Here is a 7,500-nt window from a genome sequence, read left to right on the forward strand (position 1 = left end):
GTCGGGCAAGCCTGTCAAAGATTTGAGCGTATGTCAAAAGCTTTAGACTTCCGCGAACTCTCTGGCTTGCACTGAGACCCGAGGTCGATGTGCTCAGCACCACGGGGCCCCTTTCGCCTGCAGGTCCCGAGCCGCCAACATGTTCTTAGTATCGTGTTCCCCAAACCTGGGTGACGGGCACCACAGGGCGACAGAGCCATCGCACTTGCCGGGTGGCAGAGGAAGGACCGGACTATGTACAATAGCGGCCAACGACTCCCAGAGCCGGTTGTGCGGGGCTCGAGGTCTGCTCTCAACATCACATGCTTTTGGATGTGCTCAGGCAAGGGTCAGACCACATCCTTCCTGGCAGCACCCAAAGCAACCAGGCCGCTCGCGTCTCTCGCCTTCATTTTTCGACACAAGCGCCTGAGGAGGGACGCCACCCCTCCCCTTTGCGTCAAGAGACCTCCCCACCGGCCTCTGACTGATTCTTAGAACGGACGGAAAGAGTCGGGCAAGCCTGTCAAAGCTTTGAGCGAATGTCAAAAGCTTTAGACTTCCGCGAACTCTCCGGCTTGCACTGAGACGCGAGGTCGATGTGCTAAGCACCACGGGGCCCCTTTCGCCTGCAGGTCCCGAGCCGCCAACATGTTCTTAGTATCGTGTTCTCCAATCCTGGGTGACGGGCACCGCAGGGAGGCAGAGCCATCGCACTTGCCGGGTGGCAGAGGAAGGACCGGACTATGTACAATAGCGGCCAACGACTCCCAGAGCCGGTTGTGCGGCGTCTGCTCTCAGCCTAAGAGGCTTCTGGGAGTGCTCAGGCAAGGGTCAGCCTGCACCCTTGCTGGCAGCACCCAGGGGAACCAGGACGCTTGCATCTCTCGCCTTCATTTTCGACACAAGCGCCTGAGGAGGGACGCCACCCCTCCCCTTGCGTCAAGAGACCTCCCCACCAGCCTCTGACTGATTCTTAGAACGGACGGAAAGAGTCGGGCAAGCCTGTCAAAGCTTTGAGCGAATGTCAAAAGCTTTAGACTTCCGCGAACTCTCCGGCTTGCACTGAGACGCGAGGTCGATGTGCTAAGCACCACGGGGCCCCTTTCGCCTGCAGGTCCCGAGCCGCCAACATGTTCTTAGTATCGTGTTCTCCAAACCTGGGTGACGGGCACCGCAGGGAGGCAGAGCCATCGCACTTGCCGGGTGGCAGAGGAAGGACCGGACTATGTACAATAGCGGCCAACGACTCCCAGAGCCGGTAGTGCGGCGTCTGCTCTCAGCCTAAGAGGCTTCTGGGAGTGCTCAGGCAAGGGTCAGCCTGCACCCTTGCTGGCAGCACCCAGGGGAACCAGGACGCTTGCATCTCTCGCCTTCATTTTCGACACAAACGCCTGAGGAGGGAAGCCAACCCTCCGTGTGTCAAGAGACCGTCCCCGCCCCGGCCTCCGACTGATTCTTAGAACGGACGGAAAGAGTCAGGCAAGCCTGTTAAGACTTCCGCGAACTCTCCGGCTTGCACTGAGACGCGAGGTCGATGTGCTCAGCACCACGGGGCCCCTTTCGCCTGCAGGTCCCGAGCCGCCAACATGTTCTAAGTATCGTGTTCTCCAAACCTGGGTGACGGGCACCGCAGGGAGGCAGAGCCATCGCACTTGCCGGGTGGCAGAGGAAGGACCGGACTATGTACAATAGCGGCCAACGACTCCCAGAGCCGGTAGTGCGGCGCCTGCTCTCAGCCTAAGAGGCTTTTGGGAGTGCTCAGGCAAGGGTCAGCCTGCACCCTTGCTGGCAGCACCCAGGGGAACCAGGACGCTTGCATCTCTCGCCTTCATTTTCGACACAAACGCCTGAGGAGGGAAGCCAACCCTCCGTGTGTCAAGAGACCGTCCCCGCCCCGGCCTCCGACTGATTCTTAGAACGGACGGAAAGAGTCAGGCAAGCCTGTTAAGACTTCCGCGAACTCTCCGGCTTGCACTGAGACGCGAGGTCGATGTGCTCAGCACCACGGGGCCCCCTTCGCCTGCAGGTCCCGAGCCGCCAACATGTTCTAAGTATCGTGTTCCCCAAACCTGGGTGACGAGCACCGCAGGGAGGCAGAGCCATCGCACTTGCCGGGTGGCAGAGGAAGGACCGGACTATGTACAATAGCGGCCAACGACTCCCAGAGCCGGTAGTGCGGCGCCTGCTCTCAGCTTAAGAGGCTTTTGGGAGTGCTCAGGCAAGGGTCAGCCTGCACCCTTGCTGGCAGCACCCAGGGGAACCAGGACGCTTGCATCTCTCGCCTTCATTTTCGACACAAACACCTGAGGAGGGAAGCCAACCCTCCGTGTGTCAAGAGACCGTCCCCGCCCCGGCCTCCGACTGATTCTTAGAACGGACGGAAAGAGTCAGGCAAGCCTGTCAAAGATTTGAGCAGATGTCAAAATCTTTTAAGACTTCCGCGAACTCTCCGGCTTGCACTGAGACCCGAGGTCGATGTGCTCAGCACCACGGGGCCCCTTTCGCCTGCAGGTCCCGAGCCGCCAACATGTTCTAAGTATCGTGTTCCCCAAACCTGGGTGACGAGCACCGCAGGGCGGCAGAGCCATCGCACTTGCCGGGTGGCAGAGGAAGGACCGGACTATGTACAATAGCGGCCAACCACTCCCAGAGCCGGTAGTGCGGCGTGCGAGGTCTGCTCTCAGCGGAAGAGGGTTTTGGGAATGCTCAGGCAAGGGCCAGCCTGCACCCTTCCTGGCCGCTCCCACGGGAACCAGGCTACTTGCAATCCTTTCCCCCAATAGCAAGTGCCTTTTGGAGGGACGGCCGGAGTCAACGTGGGGTTTGCCCGCCCTCCAAAGTGTCAAGAGACCGCCGCACAGGCCTCTGACTGATTCTTAGAACAGGCAGCAAGAGTTGGGTAAGTCTGTCGAAAATTTGACAAAGTGTCAAAAATTAGACTTCCGAGAGCTCTTGGGCATGCACACAGGCCTGTCATTCAAGTGCTCTGCCCGCGGAACCGTTTTTCGGATGCCTTTCAAAGTGGTCCCGCGCCGCCATTTTGTTCTAAAAATCGTGTTCCCAGAAATCTCCGGGTACCCCGCCAACCTCACTGTGTCACAATGTCAAGTGGCACTGAATGGGTCTGAATTTCAAATTCGACTGCTTCGCTCTGGAACTCGAACCCGGCAAAACCGTTTGGATTTTTCCCGGTCCAGACTTCCGCGGCAGACAAAGTTAAAGTTTTCGGGCTGCAGACTCAAAACGACATCTGGCCAACCGCCGGGCTCAATTCGCCCAGTTCCTCCGGCACTTCGGAACTCATGTTCGGCATGAGTTTTTGAATCTTTCCCGATGCTTCGGCATTTTCCTCCGCTGACACTTAGAATATTTTTCACACTTGGCCGAAAATTTTTCTAAGTTTTTCTGGTTACTGATTTCTTCTTTTCGGGCATTTTTCTAAGTTTTCTTGGTTACTCATTTCTCATTTTCAAACATTTTTCTAAGTTTTTCTGGTTACTGATTTCTTCTTTTTGGGCATTTTTCTAAGTTTTCTTGGTTACTCATTTCTCATTTTCAAACATTTTTCTAAGTTTTTCTGGTTACTCATTTCTCATTTTCAAACATTTTTCTAAGTTTTTCTGGTTACTGATTTCTTCTTTTTGGGCATTTTTCTAAGTTTTCTTGGTTACTCATTTCTCATTTTCAAACATTTTTCTAAGTTTTTCTGGTTACTGATTTCTTCTTTTTGGGCATTTTTCTAAGTTTTCTTGGTTACTCATTTCTCATTTTCAAACATTTTTCTAAGTTTTTCTGGTTACTGATTTCTTCTTTTTCAAACATTTTTCTAAGTTTTCTTGGTTACTCATTTCTCATTTTCAAACATTTTTCTAAGTTTTCTTGGTTACTCATTTCTCATTTTCAAACATTTTTCTAAGTTTTTCTGGTTACTGATTTCTTCTTTTTGGGCATTTTTCTAAGTTTTCTTGGTTACTCATTTCTCATTTTCAAACATTTTTCTAAGTTTTTCTGGTTACTCATTTCTCATTTTCAAACATTTTTCTAAGTTTTTCTGGTTACTGATTTCTTCTTTTTGGGCATTTTTCTAAGTTTTCTTGGTTACTCATTTCTCATTTTCAAACATTTTTCTAAGTTTTTCTGGTTACTCATTTCTCATTTTCAAACATTTTTCTAAGTTTTTCTGGTTACTCATTTCTGCTTTTCCAACGTTTTACTAAGTTTTGCTGGTTACTGAGTTCACACTTTTAAACATTTTCGGGCATTTTTCTACGTTTTTCATGTTACTCATTTAGCACTTTCAGGCACTTTCCTATGCTTTCCTGCTTACTGATTTCACACTTTTAAGCATCTTCGGGCATGTTCCCTAAGTTTTGCAGTTCATTCGTTTGGGACAGTCAGGCAACTTTCCTAAGCTTTCCTGGTAACCGAATTCACATTGTTGAGAACTTTGGAACCCTTCCCTAAGCTGTGCTGGTTACTCACTTTACCTCTTCAGACACTTGCCCCCGTTGTGACAGAGACCACTTCCCGACTCGGGAAATGCACCAAATTCGGCCTGAACTCAGAGGGCAGTCCCCCCTCGAAGGCGTGGAAGTCGGCAGAATCGCCGGGTCAAATCCGGCTGAGCTACCCGGCTTGGAAGCCTCAAAGTCGGTATGAGCTGTCAGGTTCACTCCCATCCCCGTTTGGACCACTTCCCGACTCGGGAAATTCACCAAATTCGGCCTGAACTCAGAGGACAGTCCCCCCTCGAAGGCGTGACAGTCGGCAGAACCGCCGGATCAAATCCGGCTGAGCTACCCGGCCCCGAAGCCTCAAAGTCGGTAAGAGCTGTCAGGTTCACTCCCATCCCCGTTTGGACCACTTCCCGACTCGGGAAATTCACCAAATTCGGCCTGAACTTATACAACAGTCCCCCCTCGAAGGCGTGACAGTCGGCAGAACCGCCGGATCAAATCCGGTTGAGCTACCCGGCTTGGAAGCCCCAAAGTCGGTAAGAGCTGTCAGGTTCACTCCCATCCCCGTTTGGACCACTTCCCGACTCGGGAAATTCACCAAATTCGGCCTGAACTTATACAACAGTCCCCCCTCGAAGGCGTGACAGTCGCTAGAACCGCCGGATCAAATCCGGTTGAGCTACCCGGCTTGGAAGCCCCAAAGTCGGTAAGAGCTGTCAGGTTCACTCCCATCCCCGTTTGGACCACTTCCCGACTTAGGAAATTCACCAAATTCGGCCTGAACTTAGAGGAGAGTCCCCGCTCGAAGGCGTGGAAGTCGGCAGAATCGCCGGGTCAAATCCGACTGAGCTACCCGGCCCCGAAGCCTCAATGTCGGTAAGAGCTGTCAGGTTCACTCCCATCCCCGTTTGGACCACTTCCCGACTCGGGAAATTCACCAAATTCGGCCTGAACTTAGACAACAGTCCCCCCTCGAAGCCGTGGCAGTCGCTAGAACCGCCGGATCAAATCCGGTTGAGCTACCCGGCTTGGAAGCCCCAAAGTCGGTATGAGCTGTCAGGTTCACTCCCATCCCCGTTTGGACCACTTCCCGACTTAGGAAAATCACCAAATTCGGCCTGAACTCAGAGGGCAGGCCCCCCTCGAAGGCCAGGCATTCGGCAGAACCGCCGGGTCAAATCCGACTGTGCTACCCGGCCCCAAAGCCTCAAAGTTGGTATGAGCAGTTAGGTTCACTCCCATCCCCGTTTGGACCACTTCCCGACTTAGGAAATTCACCAAATTCGGCCTGAACTTAGAGGAGAGTCCCCGCTCGAAGGCGTGGAAGTCGGCAGAATCGCCGGATCAAATCCGGTTGAGCTACCCGGCTTGGAAGCCCCAAAGTCGGTATGAGCTGTCAGGTTCACTCCCATCCCCGTTTGGACCACTTCCCGACTTAGGAAAATCACCAAATTCGGCCTGAACTCAGAGGGCAGGCCCCCCTCGAAGGCCAGGCATTCGGCAGAACCGCCGGGTCAAATCCGACTGTGCTACCCGGCCCCAAAGCCTCAAAGTTGGTATGAGCAGTTAGGTTCACTCCCAAACCCGTTGGGACCACTTCCCGACTTAGGAAATTCACCAAATTCGGCCTGAACTTAGACAACAGTCCCCCCTCGAAGGCGTGACAGTCGGTAGAACCGCCGGGTCAAATCCGGCTGAGCTACCCGATTTGGAAGCCTTCAACACAAAACCCATCCGGCAATGCCACTCAAAAAGGGCCCAAATTCAGAAACACCCCCTTCAATAGGTACCACTTCCTCGGAGACACTACCGGGACACGCTCCCCTCGGCGAAAATTAAGCCCCCACCACTAACTGAAGCCAACCGCAGCCCCAACTTCAACGGAGAAATCAGTAACCAATTCAAAAATGCACTTGGTTACTGATTTGTACTGCTTCAAAAATATTCTAAGTGTCGCTGGTTACTGATTTGTACTGCTCCAAAAATATTCTAAGTGTCGCTGGTTACTGATTTGTAATGCTCCAAAAATATTCTAAGTGTCAGTGGTTACTGATTTGTACTGCTTCAAAAATATTCTAAGTGTCGCTGGTTACTGATTTGTACTGCTTCAAAAATATTCTAAGTGTCAGCGGTTACTGATTTGTACTGCTTCAAAAATATTCTAAGTGTCAGTGGTTACTGATTTGTACTGCTTCAAAAATATTCTAAGTGTCGCTGGTTACTGATTTGTACTGCTTCAAAAATATTCTAAGTGTCAGTGGTTACTGATTTGTACTGCTTCAAAAATATTCTAAGTGTCGCTGGTTACTGATTTGTACTGCTCCAAAAATATTCTAAGTGTCGCTGGTTACTGATTTGTACTGCTTCAAAAATATTCTAAGTGTCGCTGGTTACTGATTTGTACTGCTTCAAAAATATTCTAAGTGTCAGTGGTTACTGATTTGTACTGCTTCAAAAATATTCTAAGTGTCGCTGGTTACTGATTTGTACTGCTTCAAAAATATTCTAAGTGTCAGTGGTTACTGATTTGTACTGCTTCAAAAATATTCTAAGTGTCGCTGGTTACTGATTTGTACTGCTTCAAAAATATTCTAAGTGTCAGTGGTTACTGATTTGTACTGCTCCAAAAATATTCTAAGTGTCGCTGGTTACTGATTTGTACTGCTTCAAAAATATTCTAAGTGTCAGTGGTTACTGATTTGTACTGCTCCAAAAATATTCTAAGTGTCGCTGGTTACTGATTTGTACTGCTTCAAAAATATTCTAAGTGTCAGCGGTTACTGATTTGTACTGCTTCAAAAATATTCTAAGTGTCAGTGGTTACTGATTTGTACTGCTTCAAAAATATTCTAAGTGTCGCTGGTTACTGATTTGTACTGCTTCAAAAATATTCTAAGTGTCAGTGGTTACTGATTTGTACTGCTCCAAAAATATTCTAAGTGTCGCTGGTTACTGATTTGTACTGCTTCAAAAATATTCTAAGTGTCAGTGGTTACTGATTTGTACTGCTTCAAAAATATTCTAAGTGTCGCTGGTTACTGATTTGTACTGCTTCAAAAAT

Source organism: Hemiscyllium ocellatum, unplaced genomic scaffold, assembly GCF_020745735.1.
Source record: "Hemiscyllium ocellatum isolate sHemOce1 unplaced genomic scaffold, sHemOce1.pat.X.cur. scaffold_1687_pat_ctg1, whole genome shotgun sequence".
Classification (NCBI taxonomy): domain Eukaryota; kingdom Metazoa; phylum Chordata; class Chondrichthyes; order Orectolobiformes; family Hemiscylliidae; genus Hemiscyllium; species Hemiscyllium ocellatum.